The following is a 17,209-nucleotide window of genomic DNA, read 5'->3' as shown; positions in this document are numbered from 1 at the left end:
TGCGGATTGCTTCATAGCGCTGTGCCAAGCCCCTTGCGCCACCAGGGAGGCCCTCCCTTTTACAGTCTTATTCCACCCTGTCGGGCCCCTGGCTGACCCAGCCTCGGCTCTTAGGCTTGGGGCAGGGGTAAACAGGCAAGCTCCAGGTCAGGTTCCCACTGCAAACCCGGAGGGCGACTAACATTCGCCACGGGGGAGTTTCTGAGGCACGAGCAAACCGTCTGGAGCTTCCATCTTTCCTAGACTCTGACAAAGACAAACTGGGGCAGTCACCCCTGGGGGGGTCAGACAGGACACAGGGACATCACCGGCTGAGACGGGAAAGGAAGCGTGCAACGGGGCAGAAACAAAGCGAACAAAGATTTTAGTCAGCCGCCAAGCGCCAGTGTGGGACAGGCCCGGCCCAACGGCGCCGGACTACAAATCCCGGCGTGCCCGGCAGGGCCGCCGTGAGGACTACATTGCCCAGCGGGCCCCGCGGCAGACCGGCGGGGGCGGGGCGGGGCGGGGCGGGGCGGGCGGGGGTGCTGCCCTCTGCCGGGCGCGGCGGGAAGTGGGCGCGGAGTGACAGCGGGAGCCGGGGCGCCCGGCGCGGGGCTCGGTGACAGCGCAGGCGGCGGCAGCCGGCTGGACGCGGCGAGCGGCGGCGGAGCGAGCGGCGGCGGGAAGGCCCGACGGGGCGGGCCTCTCTGGGGGCGCGGAGCCGGCGGAGCCGGGAGGGGGCGGCCGGAGCGGCTCGCGGCCGGACACCTGAACTTGGGACAAGTTGCCGGAGTCGCGGGGCGCGGGCGGCGGACGAACTGACCTTCAGCGCTAGGTGAGCGCGGCCGGGGCGGGGGGCGCGCGGAGGGCCCGGAGCCCCCACCCGGCTCCCCGGCCCCCAGCCCGGGCGCCCGGAGACAGGTGGGTGGGTGGGGGGGGGGTGCCGGCCGGAGAGGGCGCGGGGCCGAGTGCGCGGCGCCGCCACCCGCCCGCGGCGGTGCAGCCTCCGGGCGCCGGGCGCGTGGCTGGAGCGGCGCTGCCCGCGGGATCGGGAGCCCCCCGGGCCCTCCCTTCAGGCCGGGGCCGGGGGCGGCTTCTCGGCGACCTTATGTAACCAGGCGGGAGGGGCCGGAGCGGGCACGGGCCTTCCTGGCCGCGAGCGGGGAGCCGCAGGGGCGGGAGGCGTGGGAGTGAACTTGCAAGAAGTTTGAGGGACGTGCGGGCGCGGCGCCCGCTCCTTCTCCGCCCGCGTCACGGCCGGGCGGGGGGCGCGGGGGGGCCCGCGGCAGGGGCGGCGTGTGGGGGCCGAGTCCGGCCCGGCCCGGCCCGGCCCTGCCGGGACAGTCTGGGGGAGTGGGAGGGCCGAGCGGCGCCACGCCCCGGGGGCCGGGCTGCTGCGGGGTGGGGGGTGGGAGCACCCTCCGGCCTCCCTTCCCGCCCCTGCGCCCCTCGGCCTCTCGAAGGGGCGCCCCGGCTCGCGCTCCCCGATGCCCCCAAGCGTGGTCTTTTTCTTCCCCGTGCATTAGTCCCTGAGCTTAGAGAACCCCGATCCCAGCGCTCACCCTCCGTGCGTCCCTCTTTCTGTTCTGGCCGGAGCTCGCAGCCCCGTGCGCGCCCCCGAGCTCTGCCCCCGGGTCTGGATCCCGAATCCCGGAAGACACGCCCCCTTCCCCTATTCCTTGAGTTCGCGCCTCCCAGCCCCAGGTTGTTCCGCCCCCCAAGCCGGAGCATCTTCTCTGCCCCCCCGCCCCCGCCCCCCCGCCCCCCCCCCCCGGGTACCGCGAGCCGCTCTCCTGCCGCCGTCCCCCGGAGGGAGCGGGCGGATGCCGGCCCGGCCCCCGCCCTCGGCCCCTCCCGGCCCCGCGCTCCGGCTTCACGCACGGCTGCCTCGAGCAGCTCGGGGTTGCGCGAGCAGGTTCGCGCCGCAGCCGCCTGGCTCGCCCCGGCCCGGAGCCCCCGGGGAGGAAGGGAGGGCGCCCGGGGCGGGGCTTGCCTGCGCTGCCCGCACGGTCCGGGCTTCCCTCCTCCCGGTTCCTTGCCAGCCCCTCAGCGCCCGGTCCGTCCCCATCCCCTGAAACCACAGCCGGCGGCCGCTTACCTGGCTGTTCTGGGGACGCTTCTATGGGGCAGTTCCTGGACTAAACTTGAACGCACTGCTTTGGTTTAGCGTTCGCGGGAAGGTGTCAGTTAATTCCACCCCAGGCCTCCCCCTCTCCCCATTAGCCGAGCAGGAGGGGGACTGGGCGGAGATCAGGTCCCAGGTGACACCTCTGGGATGTGGGCTCAGGTCCCTGCACCCGCCCTGGACGGGATTCCACTGGCCCAAGCGCTGGCACTCTGGGCAGTTGTGGGGGAAGGTAGGGGCCTGGTCTCTGGTTTCCTTTGGGGCGGCTCGGATCAGAATGCAGTTGTTCACTCCGAGGCCTTCTTTGTGTCCAGCCTGGGAGACAGCCCTTAGACCCTGCTTCTGGGAAATCACAGTCTAGGGGAGAAAGAGACAACAATAAAGGTCGGTTCTTAAGAGGCAGTGAAAGGGGACAGACTGGCCGCCTTGGATATCTGGCCAGATAGTTTGATGTGCTTGTACCATGCCTCAGTTTCCCAGCTATGGGAATAATAGCAAGTCACTTGGCTCCTTTCTGCCTGCTTCCTGGCTGCTGGGTGGAGTAGGCTGGGAATCAGAGTGCTTGAATGAGGGGCTGTTTGGGGTGACTCTGTGCTCTGCTTCTCTTGAAAGGGGGGCGGGGTGATGTTGCTTACAGGCCTGTTACAGCTGTAGTGCTGTTTTATCCTCCACTCAGCTCTGTGAGGTGGAGCCAAATGTGAGCCCAGGTGTCCTGGTTGCAGGTCCCCTGAAAAGGGTGCAGGGGTCGGGGCAGGGGACATCTGCTCAGGTAAGCAATGAATCCAGGGAGAGCCACCTGGGCTTCTGAGGGCTGATACTTGGTGACTCAGCGTCAGAGGTGGGCAGGAGGTGGGCCAGGGCAAGCAGGAGCCCATCCAGGGACAGTGGTGGTCCCTAGAGCCCACCTCCAGCACCAGCCAGGCCTCCCTTCCGGTCTCTCAGCTGGAAAGCAGGTGGGAGGGGCTTTACCCTCTGCAGGCCTTGCTGCCCTGTGAGGGTCTGGCTCTGGCCCTGGTCCCTCCCGAGGCTGTTTATGGCTGTAATTGCATCATTAGCCAGAGTTTATAAAGTTACTTAGCACCTGCCCCCACAGGGAGTGGCCCAGCTACCCCCTGGCTTCTGTCTCTTCCTTCTCAAAGTCAACTTGGTTTCTGCCTGCAGCAGGGGTTTCCCCAGCCTCAGCTGTCATGAAAGTCAGCTTGGGCCTTTGTCCTAGGGATGGAGGGCAGTCAGCACTTGGGGCCCAGCTTGGGGCTGCCCTGGAGATGACCGTGGAAATTGTGTTGGCCTCCTCTGATACAGAGGGGAAGGGTGTTCAGGATTCCCAGAGCTGCCAGGGCCTCCACATCCTAGGGTGCATGCGTGTGGTGTGCATGTCCTCACCTGAACAGAGGGAGATGCAAGCATGCACACCTCACAGGCTGTTGTGAGCATTCAGGCTGGAGCAGTGCTGGGTACATGGTGAGTCGGGGCGTTATGCGGGGTGTCTGTGTGGGGCACTTGGAATGGAGTTGGTGCATGTGGTTATGAGGATATAAGTATCTAGGTGTGTGTATAAATGAATTGTGTGTGTATGAGAGTGTAACAACACGCTATGATATTACTAGAATATTCATCTGTTCTTTTGTGCTATAATAGAAAACATAATAAAATTTAGTTATAAACAGTAGTCGCCAACATTTATTGTGTGTTTACTCTTTAGAATGAGGTAGGAATTATTATTTTCATTATAATGATTCAAAGAAGATAAGCAAGCTGCCTGAATCTCGCAGCCTGGAAGTGATAGGGATTCTGCCCCAGGCCCAAAGGACTCCCAAATTGTTGTTCTCAATCCCTAAAGATGATCACTTCAGGGTTTCCCTTAAAGTATGGGCATGTGGTGGTCTGCACAGGGTGGGAACTTGCTGAAACCTGCCCCAGGGCCACACCCCCGCTGGCCACTATCCTGAGTGGCTGACACAGGTGACTAAAGGACTCCGGTGAGGACTTCCCTGCCTGGCCCTGGGAGGAGCTGGATTCAGACAAGGCTTCCTGGGTCTCCTTGGAAACCTCAAAGGTTAACTTCTGGTGAGGCCCTCAATTGGCACAGATGTGGAGAAACAGCTGTGGGGACCATTGGTTGGAATGGGACAGTGGTGAGGGTCATGAGAAGAACATAGAGGACCCCCACATTGGTTTCATCAGGCTGTATGCCTGGGCCTGTCCCTGGTCCTCTTGGCTGGAGTTTCCATGTCCGTGAGTCTGGATCATCTGTGGCGGCCCCTCAAATGCAAGCCTCCAGATCCTTGGCAAAAGTACCAGCACAGGAGGAGCTTCAGAAAGGCAGGGATGTGGGATGTGGGGGAGTGGCAGGGGACTGCTGAAGTACACTCAGTAGAGCTTTAGTTAAAGGCTGGCCCTGTTAGAGCCACCAGGCAGTTTTTCTAGCAACACAGCTATAGCCACCATGGAGCATGGAGCTCTGCGCTGAGTGTCACCTAGCCGGATGTCGAGAGCATGGGCTTTGGGGCTGGGCTGCCTGGCTTGGAATCCCACTTCTGCCATTACTAGCTCTGTGACCCTGTGCCAGCTGCTTGACCCTGCTGTGTCTTTGTTTCTGCCCCTAGAAAGCAAGGATTATAGTGTCATCTACCTAGCAATGCTGTAGTGCAGGCTAAGTATGTGAAGATGTGATATATGTATGGTACTTAGAATATAGCGCCATACTAAAAAAGGTTGTGGTTAATTTATAACTCACTTATTTCTTTATTTCTCATTTTCAAGTGAAGAAATAGAGGAATAGGGAGCTCTAAAGAAGAAATAAAGGGCTATGGGTGGCGCATGACCTCCCTGTGTCTCCAACATCTTCACATGAAATGACTTACATGGATTTTGCAGGTTCTGTGCCCTCGTCCCCACTACTCCCTCTTGCACCACACCCAGCCTGGTTTCCTCATTTAACACAGCTGCATAAGGGACTTGGCAATGCCAGTAGCATCTCGACCACCCCTGCCCTGCCCCTTGGGATTCCTTGGGTAGCACCTGTCTTGGCTACTTACTACCCACTGATGACACATGGCTCTCCTTGGCCTCCTGCTGCCTGTCCCTCCACTCTGCATCAGGCTTGGCTGAGATGTCATTGAAAGCAGAGATAAAACCCAGTGATAGGGCAGGATCTGGGACTTATCGTGCCCACAGGAAGTGCTTTGCTGTGGTGTGGTGGAGCAGTGGGTAATAGCAATGAGCCACCGAGAGGGGCCAAAGAAAGATACATGGCCAGTTTGCTTTCCTTGCTCTTGACTGTGGGCGTGAGGAGGAGGAATGAGATCTGAGCATTCTACCCTGGTGCAGCTTCCTTGGGGGTAGGGCAGGGCCAGGGCAGACTGCCTAGTTGACTCATCCACACAGAGAAGGTCCCAAAGTAAAATGTGGCACCATGGGTACCAGGGATCCAGGAATGCCAGCAGATACCTATTCCTTCTTTCCAACCCTTGCTGTTTGCTTCTCCATCAGGGACACCTTCCCAGGAAACCAGGGGACTGTTCCATTTGACCACAGCCCTGACTGGGTGGTATGATTACCTGGGGAGTGCTTAAAAAATACCATCAGGGGCCTCCCCTGGTGGCGCAGCAGACCTCTCCTGCCATACCCGCTGCTCCCCTCAGCAGTGTACTTCGTCACTCTGCCTGTTCTGCTCCCTGCTCTGGCTCTGGTGAATTCTCTCATCCTCCTGCGCTTCTGACTGTGCCCAGTGCTTGTATAAATCAATCAATCAATCTAAAAAAAAAAAAGAAAGAAAAAAATACCATCGCATCCAGGTCTTGGGGGAGCCAGAGACTTGGGCATCACTATGAAGAAGAAATTCCCCAGATGAGCCTGATGCCCTTTCTTTAGGACAGTGGTTCCCAAATTCTGCTGGTGTTGGCTGCAGAATCACCTGGAAGAATTGTTAAAGATTGCGGGGGTGGGGGGGTCACTCCCACCTCCAGGGTTTTGGAGGAATAGGTCTGGAATCTGTAGGTCTGCAGGAAGCCAACAAATCCCTGGGAGTCTGGAATTTGCATTTCTGACAAGTTCTCAGGGAGTGCTAATGCTGTTGGACCCCAGACTCTCCTGGCTTCTGCACCTCTGATGGCTCCGGGCCTCTTAGTCTTGTCTCCCTGCCGAAGCCAAGTCCCCAGGAGCAGGGATCACTCTGAGACCATTTGGTGACCCCTCAGTCCCTGGTATAGTCAGGCTTCCCTTTGCCACTCTAGCTCTCTGCTCCACTCTGTCTAGCTGGGGGAGATGGCATGAAGCTTGGTGAGAAGTGAGAAGAGATGGTGGAGGTCCTTCAGCCTGGGTGGCGGTGGGAGACAGCAGTAGGATGAGCATGGAGTCTGAGCCAGTCTGTCAACAGATGAATGGACCCCTGGACCATGAGCACCCTGACTTGATTTGGCCTGTTTTGTTTGGTGCAGTGTCCCTGGCACCTAGAAGGGAGCTGGGATATAGTGGGTGCTCAGTATATCTTTGTGGAGTGAGAGAGTGAACGTGAATGGAGCCCCCGCCGTGCGCCCAGAGATGACACAAATGCTTTACCTGGGGTCTCTTCCTGGCAGGAACTTCACCATCTAATGCCCAGGACTTGTTCACAAGGTCCTGTGCTCCCTGCCTCCGCCCCAGGCATCCAGGCCTAGCCTGGCTCTGGCTTAGGGCTCCTGTCTGCCCCTCCCCTGAGGAGAGCTGACCAGCCTTCCCCTACCCCCACCAGTTTTACCACCAGTGTAGGGTGGGGTGCGGGTTTGTTTTCTTCTGTTTGCCAAGGGAAGTCACAGCCTGTCCTCTGCCTTGTTTATAATTGGTTTGGGGACAGCACCTGCCCCAGCCCCCCACAGTTCTGAGAGGTACAGAGTGGCCAGGAGGTGACATACTATACCGTCCACCCCCTGCTGCCTCTCGTCCCCTCCCTGCTCTGGCCAGGTGCACTTTCAGCTGCCACTGAGGGCTGATTGGGGCTGAGCGACAGGGGCCCCTAGAATCCAGCTTATGCTGCCACCATGTTGTCCAGGGGAGGGGATGGGCCCAGGGAGCACCATTTGGGCTGGCAGGCACAGACCAAGTGCCTCCTGGGTGCCAAGAGCGCTGCCTGCCAAGCGTTGTGGGTGGGATGAAGCACCCATGCCTCCCTGGAGGGTGACAGCCCGACGGGGATCTCAGTAGCCCCAGAGGACGGAGAAAGGAGAGAGATGAAAGATAGTACAGATACCCATGAAACCAGCCTGCGTATGTTAATGCCCAGCTCTTAGCCTTGAAGGACCTTCTTCTTGATCTGGAGAGAGTCTGTACAGAAGGGTTCATGGCAGCAGGGAGAACGGGTCTTCCCTTCCCGCCCTTTGGTCCCCCGAAAGGGAGACTGTCCATCCCTCCCCACCTGGGTCCTGTCTTTGGGGGTCATCTCTGTAGGAATGGGGCCAACTTCCTTCCTGCACAGAGTCCTTTCTTTGAGTAGAACTACAGGCTGCTGAGTATGAGGAGAGGCCATAGGGAGGCTCACCTGCCCCTGGAAAGCCCAGAACATGGAGTTCATGGTGTTAATAGGGTCCAGCAACTCAGGCCTCCTTGGATCTCTCACTGAACCCAAAGACCTGGGTCTGGAGCCAGGTTGAAGTGCATCGCCCCCTCCCCACCCCACATCAGCCTGCAATGAGTGTATGTCTTGCTCCTCTGCTCTCTGATCCCCTTTCACCATCCTCTTTTTGCCTCCTGCACCTTTTGGTGTGTTCTGAGGGGGTGGAGGCCTGTGCTCTTCTCCAGTACCTCCCTAGTGCATGCTTCTGAGCCCTGATGTCAAGACCCGGATGATAGCCCATGGAGCGATGATGTGGGTACGAGGATGCCCACCTGATGCAGCCCCCTGCCCTTGGCTAGCAGGGCTAGGCAGTGGCCGGGACAGCCTGCAGGGTGGGAGATAAAAGGGACTATGGTGCCTGGCTCCTTGGGGCTGAGTCAGCTGGAGCAGCCCCTCCAGAGACAGCCCTGAGTGTTACCAGATATCGAGACCTGCAACTGATTATAGGTTCTCTCCAGATTGAACCAGGTTTTCAAAGGCAGGTGTGAGGAGAAAATATTAGAACTTCTATTTCTATTTATTTAGATCTCTTCCTCCCCACCCCCATTTTTAGCATCAAATATAGCATAACTGCTGGAAATAGTGTAAGTATATGTACAATGTAATAAATAATTACAAGAATGTAACCACCAGGCAACAACTTCCTAGATGAAGAAATAGAATGTAGCCTATACTCCAAAGTCAGCTTGAGTAATATTCTTTGTCCCCCAAAGGTAAACACTCTCCTAAACTTTCTGATAATCTGTTCTTTATCATGTAACCACTTAAATCTGCATCCTTTAACAATAGAGGTTAGTTTTGCCTAATTTTGAATTTAATACAAGCACAGCAGGAATAACACTGACTTTTAAATCATGTCCCTTTCTCTCCTGCCCTCACAATAGTCCACTTCTAAGATTCAACATGTTGCTCCGTGTAACTAGTATGTCTGTTTTCATTGCTGTATAGTATTCCACCATATGAACTGTTACTCTCTTTTTGTCCATTCCCCTACTCACGAACTTTTGGGTTGCTTGTCCTTTTTTTTTTTCTTTTTCTTTTTTTGCTACTACACACAACACTGTAAGAACATCCCTGTATGTGCTTCTTCATGCATTGGTGCATACATTTCTCCAGGGTATTGCTAGAGCAAAGAGTATGAATACACATTGCAAGGTTAGTAAATCGTTAAGTGGTTGTACAAAGTTATATCTCACTCGAAACCTAAGAATTCCTATTACTCCATATCCTCCCCAACACTTGGTACAGGCACGGTAGCCTGTTTAATTTCTGTGCTGTAGTATTTATCGTGGGTGTAACTTACATTTCCTTTCTCAACTTTTTCATAGATCCATTTCATATATGTTTGCTGACGTGCATGATTTGTTTGTACACTGATGGTTATAAGCAATTTATGAGAAAAGTAGCATATGTTGGGGTTGCTCAACATTTTTTACTCCTTGGAGTGTGTGATTGAAAGAGTTGAAGGACCAATGTGATATTGAATGTCAGGGAGGAAACTGGTCTGTAGGTGGGGGTGGGAGAGTGGTCTTGGAAAGAGACTACAAAGTGTAGTCTTAGTCACTGAGGTCACCTCTGCTCAGTGGGTACTAAGCTCACAGGGGCCTTAGCAGTGCCTCAGGCCCTCCTGTCTGGCGCATCTGACAGAGGAGGAGGGGAGGCTGTAGAGCCCCCAACTATTGTGGGGACAGGAGAGAAAGGGACACGATTTAAAAGAATATATTCAATTTCGAGTTGGCAGGTCCCTCCTTATCTTTCAGGGCTTGTACAGCAGTAGTTGTCATCTAGGGTGACTGTGCCTCCCAGGAGTCATTTGATGATGTCTAAGGACATCTTTGGTTGTCACGACTGAGGGAAAATTACTGGCATCTGGTGGAGGCCAGAGATGCTGCTAACCACCCTTAAATGCTCGGGACAACTCCACGGCAAAGAAGATTTGCAAAGATATTTTTTTGCTGTGGCGCAAAGTCGTTGAGGCCACCATTTGCTGACTGCAAATGTCAGTTGAGGTTGAGAAATTTGACTTAGAAAAAGAGCCAAGATTTCTAGAGTTTGTTTTGGTTTTGTCTATTCCTTTGTATTGTTTCTCTATATTCCATGTATGAGTGAAACCATCTGGTACTTGTCTTTCTCCTTTTGCCTTACTTTGCGTCGCATAACCCCCTGCAGTTGTCACAAATGATGAGATTTCATCTTTTTTTTATTTATATAGCTGAGTGGTATTCCATGGTGTATATGAACCACATCTTCTGTAGCCACTCATCTGGCATTGGGCACTTAGGTTGTTTCCATAACTTGGTTACTGTAAATAGTGCTGCAACGAATAAAGGGGCGCATGGAGCTTTGTGGGTTGGGGAGCCAAAGGGGGCAGGGCTTTGGTGAACTATGGTGGAGGGCTGTGGGTGCTTTGGTGATCAACTTGGTATTGTAACCAAGAGGTTGAACCTATACCCTCAAATTACATACAATGCCGTAAAACGTTGTTACCTCATAAAAATAATACAGTAAAATAAATAAGATGAAAAAGCCAGGAGGCTGAGATTGGCTATGAATTTGCTACATGGCCTTAGGGAAGTCTCTACGTACTTTGGGTTTCTCTCTCTCTTCACTTGAAAATGAGGGTGGCAAACATTGCTACCCCTCCTCTCTTTGGGGCTGTTGTCAGGACTTGGGAGATGGTGGCTGTGTAGGCACTTGAGGAAGCATCCCTGCCAAGGGGCCTATTTCTGGGGGCGAGGCCTTTCCAGCCCCACCACCTCCCACTCCACTGTGCTCCATGTCCACTGAGCGGAGGTGTCAGGTGATCAGCCTTGAGCCTCGGTCCTAGTTGCTGCTGCTCCAGGCCTCACAGGGTTGTAGGGGAACCGCCCTGAGAGCCCCAGTCTTTTGATGAGGGCTGCAGAAATGAGGGGCTCTCTGGAGAGCCCTGGGGCCCAGGGAAAATTTTCTGACTTTGTCCTTAGCTGGGTGGGAGTCCAAGGTTTTGTGGGGTGATAAAATGTGCTTATCATGACTCCTTATCTGAGGCCACATAGTAATCTGGGTAATGAGGGGTGGGAGGCAGAGGTCATCGTTGGGGGCTCTGCACACCCAGGCCAGGCTCCTACTCACCCTCTATGTCTTTCCAGAGTTTGCTATCCCAGGGAGCGCCCAGGGTTGGGCCAAAGTCTGGGGCAGAGCTTCCTGGGCCTCTCTGACTTCCCTGTTCTGGGGTTCACCTCACCTCAGTGGCATCTCCTGCCTTTACAGGGCTGCCTAATCTTTCCTTTACCCTACTATTCCTCCTTCACACACACTGTCACCAAGGGCCTGGCAAACTCATCCACTGAGGGGTATAGATGACTGATATAGCTTAATAAATGCATACCTTTCCTGACAAGGGGTGTTTACCTACCCCAAATGGGAATTCCTTAGCCACCAGAAAGAAGCACTGGTGACATGTCAAGTCTCTTTGGCAGACTTTTAAAGAAGTACTTTGGGGGCAGAGGAAACTCTGAAATCACCACATGCAAGAACATTTGCCTACATGTAAAATTTGTTTGGTAGCTCAGATCTTCCCAGAGCTTCACAGGGAATGTGCTTAGTCTCAGGGGTCATTTCAAAGTGGATTATAGTCTGTGAACTGGGTGTCCAGAGGCCCTGGGAAGGCCCAAAGCTGAGGTCAGGTGTGTGGTCAGCCAGAAAGGTAGTGAACTGTGGGACTTTGGGCTAAGAGGGCGCATGTGTCCAGGAGGAGCTGGAGGCTGTGTGGGTTAGGGTTAGCCCACACTGAATTTAGTAGGATTACTACAGATTCTTGCTCCTCGGTGCCTCTCTCTCTTGGTGCAGAGGGCAATGTGGCTTGGGGTCTGGTGAGGCCAGCCTGCTTAGGTGGTAGGGGTCTGTCAGAGGCTCAGTATGGGGGCAGGGAGTAGGGACACTATCGATGACCTGAAGCTGAGGTCGGTGAAATGGGTGAGATTGGAGCTGGGAGCCAGTCTGTGTTGGGTAGACTTGTGGGTGTGAGAGGCCTTCCGGGCCGTGTGGCCCTCTCAGCACTGTGAGTAATCCTCGGTCACATTTGCAGCTCCCAGGGGATTGTGCAACTTCCTCTCAGGCCGAGGTGCAGGGGGGCTGGGTGAGAAACAGCACTGAGGAAAATGAGGAAACTGGGGCCAACACTAGGGCAGGGGCACGGCCCTGGGCTCTGGCCCCCTGAGAAGCTGAGCATTCCAGGGGCCCTCCTAGGGGGCTGCCCATTCCCAGGTATGAGGGCGTGTGTGTGTGTGTGTGTGTGTGTGTGTGTGTGTGTGTGTGTGTGTGTGTGTGGCGGGGGTGTGTGTGTGTAGTATCTTTGGGAGGTGGGGGAGTACGGGCGAGGCCCTTTGACTGCCCTGGAATCAGGATGTCTTTTGAGGAGGGGTGGGGGTGGCAGGCTCAGGGCAGCCCCTGGGGTGGTGGAAAGCCTGTGAAATCAGGGTCAGATGAGCTGGCTGCCAGCAGCCCCCATCCTAGGAGCTTGCAGACCCAGGCAGTTTAAGCACTCCCTTCTCTTCCTCACCCCCTAGGCCAGTTTTGAGACCCTGGTTTAGAGAAGGAAATGCACATTAGGGGCTTAGTCCTGTGCTGGCCCAGCCAAGCAAACATCCAGGCACATCTGGGGTGGGGAGCAGACGCTGCCGGGTAGGGGTTTGAGTCCTGGTCCTGCTTTGTAGCGCTGTGATTCTGGCGCATTACTTAGCCTCTTGGTGCCTCGGTTTCCTTATCTGTAAATGGAGATGACAGTTGTGCCCACGGGGTGGGTTCATTCTGAGGATGAAAAGACCTCACTGCTGTCGAGTGCTCAAAACAGCGCCCTGCACATATATGCCCTGCACAGGGTCCCTGTTTACCTGGCCACGGCCATCTTTGCTGTCAAACAGCAAAGAATCACCTAAGTTCATAGGAACTGTATTTAGAGGTGGGGACTCGAGTCGGGATAACAGAGATCACACTTCCTAGGCCTTACTCCACGTCAGGTGCCATACCCTGTGCTTGACCCTGTCAGTCCTGTGAACACTCAGAGTTGCCCTGTGAGGTGGGCACTGTCATCACCCCATTCAACATATGGGGGCTTGGAGTCGCCCACAGAGAGGTTGAGTGACTTGACCAGGACAGTGGTCTCCGTGAGGAAGGACAGTGGCCTAGCCCACCTTAGCCTTCATTCTGGCTCCTTCTCTGGGCTCAGGTGAGGTGGGTGGGGATGAGGGGTGCCCTTCTGTGAGGGGGCAGGGGACTGGCCTTGCAACCCATTGGTTCTGGCCCGGTGGTCCTGTCTTCTCTGTGCTCCTTCTCCAATCAAGCATCAAGAAAGATGATGAATTAAGTTAATACAGTCATTCCTCACTTAGCGTCGTCTGCAGCTTCTTGGAAACTGACTTTATTTGAATCGATCGAATAAAGAAACCAGGTCCTCGAATAACACTGAGTACAATGTGGCCTGGTATTCTTTTTTCGTAATTGTGTTATAACCACCTGACATTATTTGAGGACCGATGGCTTCTTTGTATTGGAGCAGGGGTGGGCTTCCTTGGGGTGAGCTCCCTGTCAATATTGAGACTTGACAGGGCTGAGCCACATACCTGGCAGGCACTCTGGTGCAGGAGTGTCGGGATTCACTGTGGCTCCAGCTTCAGACAGCCCTGGCTTTGATTTCTGGCTGAGCCACCTGCCACTGACCTTGGGCCTCCATTTCCTCACGTGTAAAATGGGGTAATGAAATCAGATACCATAGTAAAATGCTTAGCACGGTCCTGGCTGGAGTGTCTGACAAATGGATGCCTTTATTAGGTGCCTCTTGTGGAGAGTCACGTGCCGGCTGGGAGTGGACCCACAGGGATCTCCTTGGAGGGCTGTAGTTTGAACGGTGGATCAGGGCCACTAACTGCCCTAATCAGGGCCCTAATCCTGCCATGAAATCAACTTTTTAATGAAAAAGAATAGAATGGAAGACATCTAAGTATATTGTACAGTATCGGTAAGTGCTATTTTGTGCAACTTTGTTTTGTGTGCATGTGCGTGCATACACACACTGTGTGTGTGTGTGTGTGTGTGTGTGTGTGTGAGAGAGAGAGAGAGAGAGAGAGAGAGAGAGAGAGAGAGAGAGAGAATATGCACTGGGTCAAATGAAATACATCTTTCTATGAGTCATGGTAAAAATGTTTGGGGCTACTGCCATAGAAGCGATCTCCCTCCTGTGTGCAGTGCTTGTGGAGCACCCAAGATCAAGCACAATATACCTGGGCCAGACTGGGGACTTGAGGCCCCATTCTTAGCAAGGTGCTGCCCAGTGAGTGAGTGAGCGTGGAGGTGAGCGGGTGAGGAGGGCGGGTCAGTGGAGGCAGTGGGTAGGATGGCCCGGCAGCATTTCCTGGGTGATGGCATGTTTTGGGTGGGGACAGCGAGAGGAGACGATGCCTGGATAAATGGTTAGTTCAGGCTGGGGAGGTGGAGGTTCCCTGTCACTGAAGGGACTGTGGAGCCAGGCCTGGCTGGGGTGCCCATGTTAGTAAGAGCAGAGGGTTGGATGGGGTTTTCTTAGGGCACTGGGCTGGTGTTGTGTTTGTCTCCCCTGGCTGGGCTGGGTGGGATAGAGGAAGACTCAGGGTTACTGAAACTCAAATCCCCAAACTTGCAGGATCCCTAGTGACTGAGTGACAACCAGGGCTTGGAGCTTAGCTGCGTCCTATCCCCCTCTCCTCCCTTGACCTCTGGCAGTCTTCTGAACATTTTTTTCCTCTGCTGCCCCCCTGGCTCTTGGGGAACTGGCCTGGGACCTGGCTCAGTTCTGAGCCCTGGACCAGGGTCCTGAAACTTTTCTGTAACTAAGCTTCCTGCTCTGGGCAAGTTGGGTTCCTCAGTTTCTTCATCAGTAAAGTGGGCATTCTGACCCTTTAAGCAGCCTGCCTTCTGGGTGCTGACTTCCATCCTATGACCTAGAGAAGATGAGCAAGCTATGGGAAGTGTGGAAAGCTCTGGGTGGGCTGTTACTGTCGTAACAGCTAAAGCTGTGAGGTTTGAGGAAGGTCATGAGGACATCAGCTGCCTGGCTGGAGAACCCCCTTACGTCCTCACCCCGTGATCTGAGGCTGTGATGGGGAAAGACTTGTGAGCCATGGGGAATTGGGGCTACCCCCTGCTCTGAGGGGGAGGTAGCCTGTTAGCTTTAGAGGATGAGACTCAGGTTTTGCTTATGTCTGGAAACCACAGCCTCCAGAGGCCCCACCTGTATGGTATATTCTAGGAGCTCCATTTTGCCAGGTGGAGGGGGCAGTCCCCTAGGACTGATTGATAGAGGCCGATTTCTAAGAAGCCATGGATGGCTTCTAATCTGCTGAGCCTAGAGCCCAGAGGACTACAGTCATGAGGTCCCAGAGTAGGGAATAGTGTTCAATGAGAAGCCACATACATTGGGTATCTACTGTGCTAAGTACTTCCGTATGTTTGCAAATTTAATCTTCACAATAACCTAACATTTGGGTCTTTTTATTATTCCATTGTATAGATGAGGAAACTGAGGCCTAGAGAGGGCAAATCTCTCACCCAAGTTTACCTTGCTAGGGAGCAGCAGAGCTGGGTCAAGGGCATGTATTCTAGATTCTGGATGCCAGGGTTGAAATCTGGGTGGTACCATTACTAGCTGTATGACCTTGAACAAGTGACTGAATCTCTTTGACCTTGAGTTTCTTGCTCTGTGGAGTGGAGAAAGGTTGTGAGAAGTACTTGAGACAGAGGAGGTCGAGTCTTCTGTACCTAAAGTGCATCTAACAAGTAGGATCTGCTCCATCATGTCTCGCCTGCCGTAATGTCCCACTATGCAATCCTGGGCCAATTTTCTGGTCTGCTGGGTGCTGGCCTCCACGGTTGTGGCACCTACAGTTGTGGGTACTGACACCGGGCCCCTCACCACAGGATTGTTGAGGGGATCTGGTAAGATAAAACCCTGTGTCCTGACAGAGGCCTTCATGGAACAGAAGTGCTAGACTCCCTGAGTTCCCAGAATGACTGGCTGTTTTTTCAGGGCTTGCAACTAGCTGCAAAGTTCTGTTGCATTGTATTAGGGCCTGTTTCAAACTTTCATGTTTCCAGTTAACTGCTACAGCCTTTTGAATTGACTCCAGATCTACTCCAGGGTTGCCTGACATGTGTTCTGTGGAAGGGCTGGGTGGTCAAGCAGCTGTGTATGTGTGAACCCAAAATAGCCAAATGGTTTCTTGTTGCAGGACTTGTCAGAGCCTTTAATACACTATTATTCTTGTGCTCCTCCAACACGTGGTCCTGATATACCCCAGGACATCTTAAAGGTCTCTTGTTCAAAACTCCATCTTCCACGGAAGCCAAAGAATGATTTCCCCAGACCCTGCAGTTATCACTAACTGAGCTAGAACGAGAGCCCCAGGTCCCTGACTCCACAGCCAGTGCTCTGCCCAGGGTACCTTGTTGCATGTGCTGGTCCTTCCTCCTGTGAAGGCTCCTTCCCTCTTCTGGTCCCCTTCTCTGGTGCCAGCAGCATTGGACGACGTCCTGTTCCCTCTGGGAAGGCTGGGAGACAGGGTTGTGCCCAGCGTATGAGCTCCTGGGAGGTACTTCCTTGCCTGTTAGATGGCAGTAAGGCTTCCTGCCAGTGTGGGGACCCTACAGGTTAACTGGTTTCTTGAGCCTCAGTCTTCTTGACTGTGTAATGGAGCACATCCTTCTATCATCTGCAGCTATTAGTTATATATCTATATTCATATGTCTGTGCTCGTTGCACAGGTGTCCAGGAGTATAATAAGCCTTAGCGTTTCTGGAAGCCTGAGGGAAGAACATGGATGAAATGAGGGAGCCCCTGGCCAGGGATCTGGTGTGGTTTGGTCCCGATTTGCCTCCCGCTTGGGAGATCCCTCCCTTAGGCTATCGCTGTCCCTCACTGTTCTCAGTTTCCCTGATCACCTGTGAGGTGGGTCAGCCTGGTTGGCTCTAGGGACCCACTTCCCAGGTGAAATAGGAGAGGGGAGGAGCCAGGCCAGATGTTCCTGGTTTCCTATGGGGAGTCAGTATTGGTTGGGAAGGAAACTCAACTTTCACAGGGCCTCAGTACAGCTCTGCCTTAGCAGGGGTCTGCTCCAGGGCCTCCTGCTCCTTTGGTGCCCACTCTGGAGGCATGGAGCCACCGACCTGTGTGATGGGAGTGCATGTGGCAGACCCAAGTTCTGTCACACAGCAGCGGGATTGGGGGGTGTCGGGGGTATAAATACCCCAACCCTCTGCTGGCTGGGTTGGGGGTGGCACAATTGAAAGGCCAGCGCTGGGCCAGGTTGGGGTGGGGAGTGGGAGGAGGTGGTGCCTCCTTGGCAGAGCGTCCTCTCCCGAAGGCTGTTTGCCCGGCTTAATCTTAGCACTGACTCATTATGGAGTCTATTTTTAGCCCTGTTTCTAAGTGTTGCCAACATCTGGTGCAGCCAGTACTGAAGGGGGTGGGGGTGGCAGGGGCGACCCCTTTGTGCCGTGCTGGG

General features: G+C 54.7%; 1 protein-coding gene and 1 long non-coding RNA gene across 2 annotated transcripts in view; one reads left to right on the top strand and one right to left on the bottom strand.

Annotated features, from left to right (window-relative positions):
* The window catches only part of LOC119252451 (uncharacterized), a 33,470-nt gene extending 31,851 nt beyond the window's left edge, over positions 1-1,619 (bottom strand). The window contains exon 1 of the long non-coding RNA XR_008553217.1: positions 1,545-1,619. This is a non-coding gene — a long non-coding RNA (uncharacterized LOC119252451). The remainder of the gene's footprint in view (positions 1-1,544) is intronic.
* The window catches only part of TFEB (transcription factor EB), a 46,721-nt gene continuing 30,265 nt past the window's right edge, over positions 754-17,209 (top strand). The window contains exon 1 of the mRNA XM_054698778.1: positions 754-817. The gene's annotated coding sequence lies outside the window, so the exon portion shown is untranslated. The remainder of the gene's footprint in view (positions 818-17,209) is intronic.

Source organism: Talpa occidentalis, unplaced genomic scaffold (genome assembly GCF_014898055.3).
Source record: "Talpa occidentalis isolate TD23 unplaced genomic scaffold, MPIMG_talOcc4v2.1 talOcc4.2, whole genome shotgun sequence".
Taxonomy (NCBI): Eukaryota; Metazoa; Chordata; class Mammalia; order Eulipotyphla; family Talpidae; genus Talpa; species Talpa occidentalis.
The sequence above is the reverse complement of the archived record's forward strand: the minus strand, read 5'-3'. Positions and strand labels throughout refer to the sequence as shown.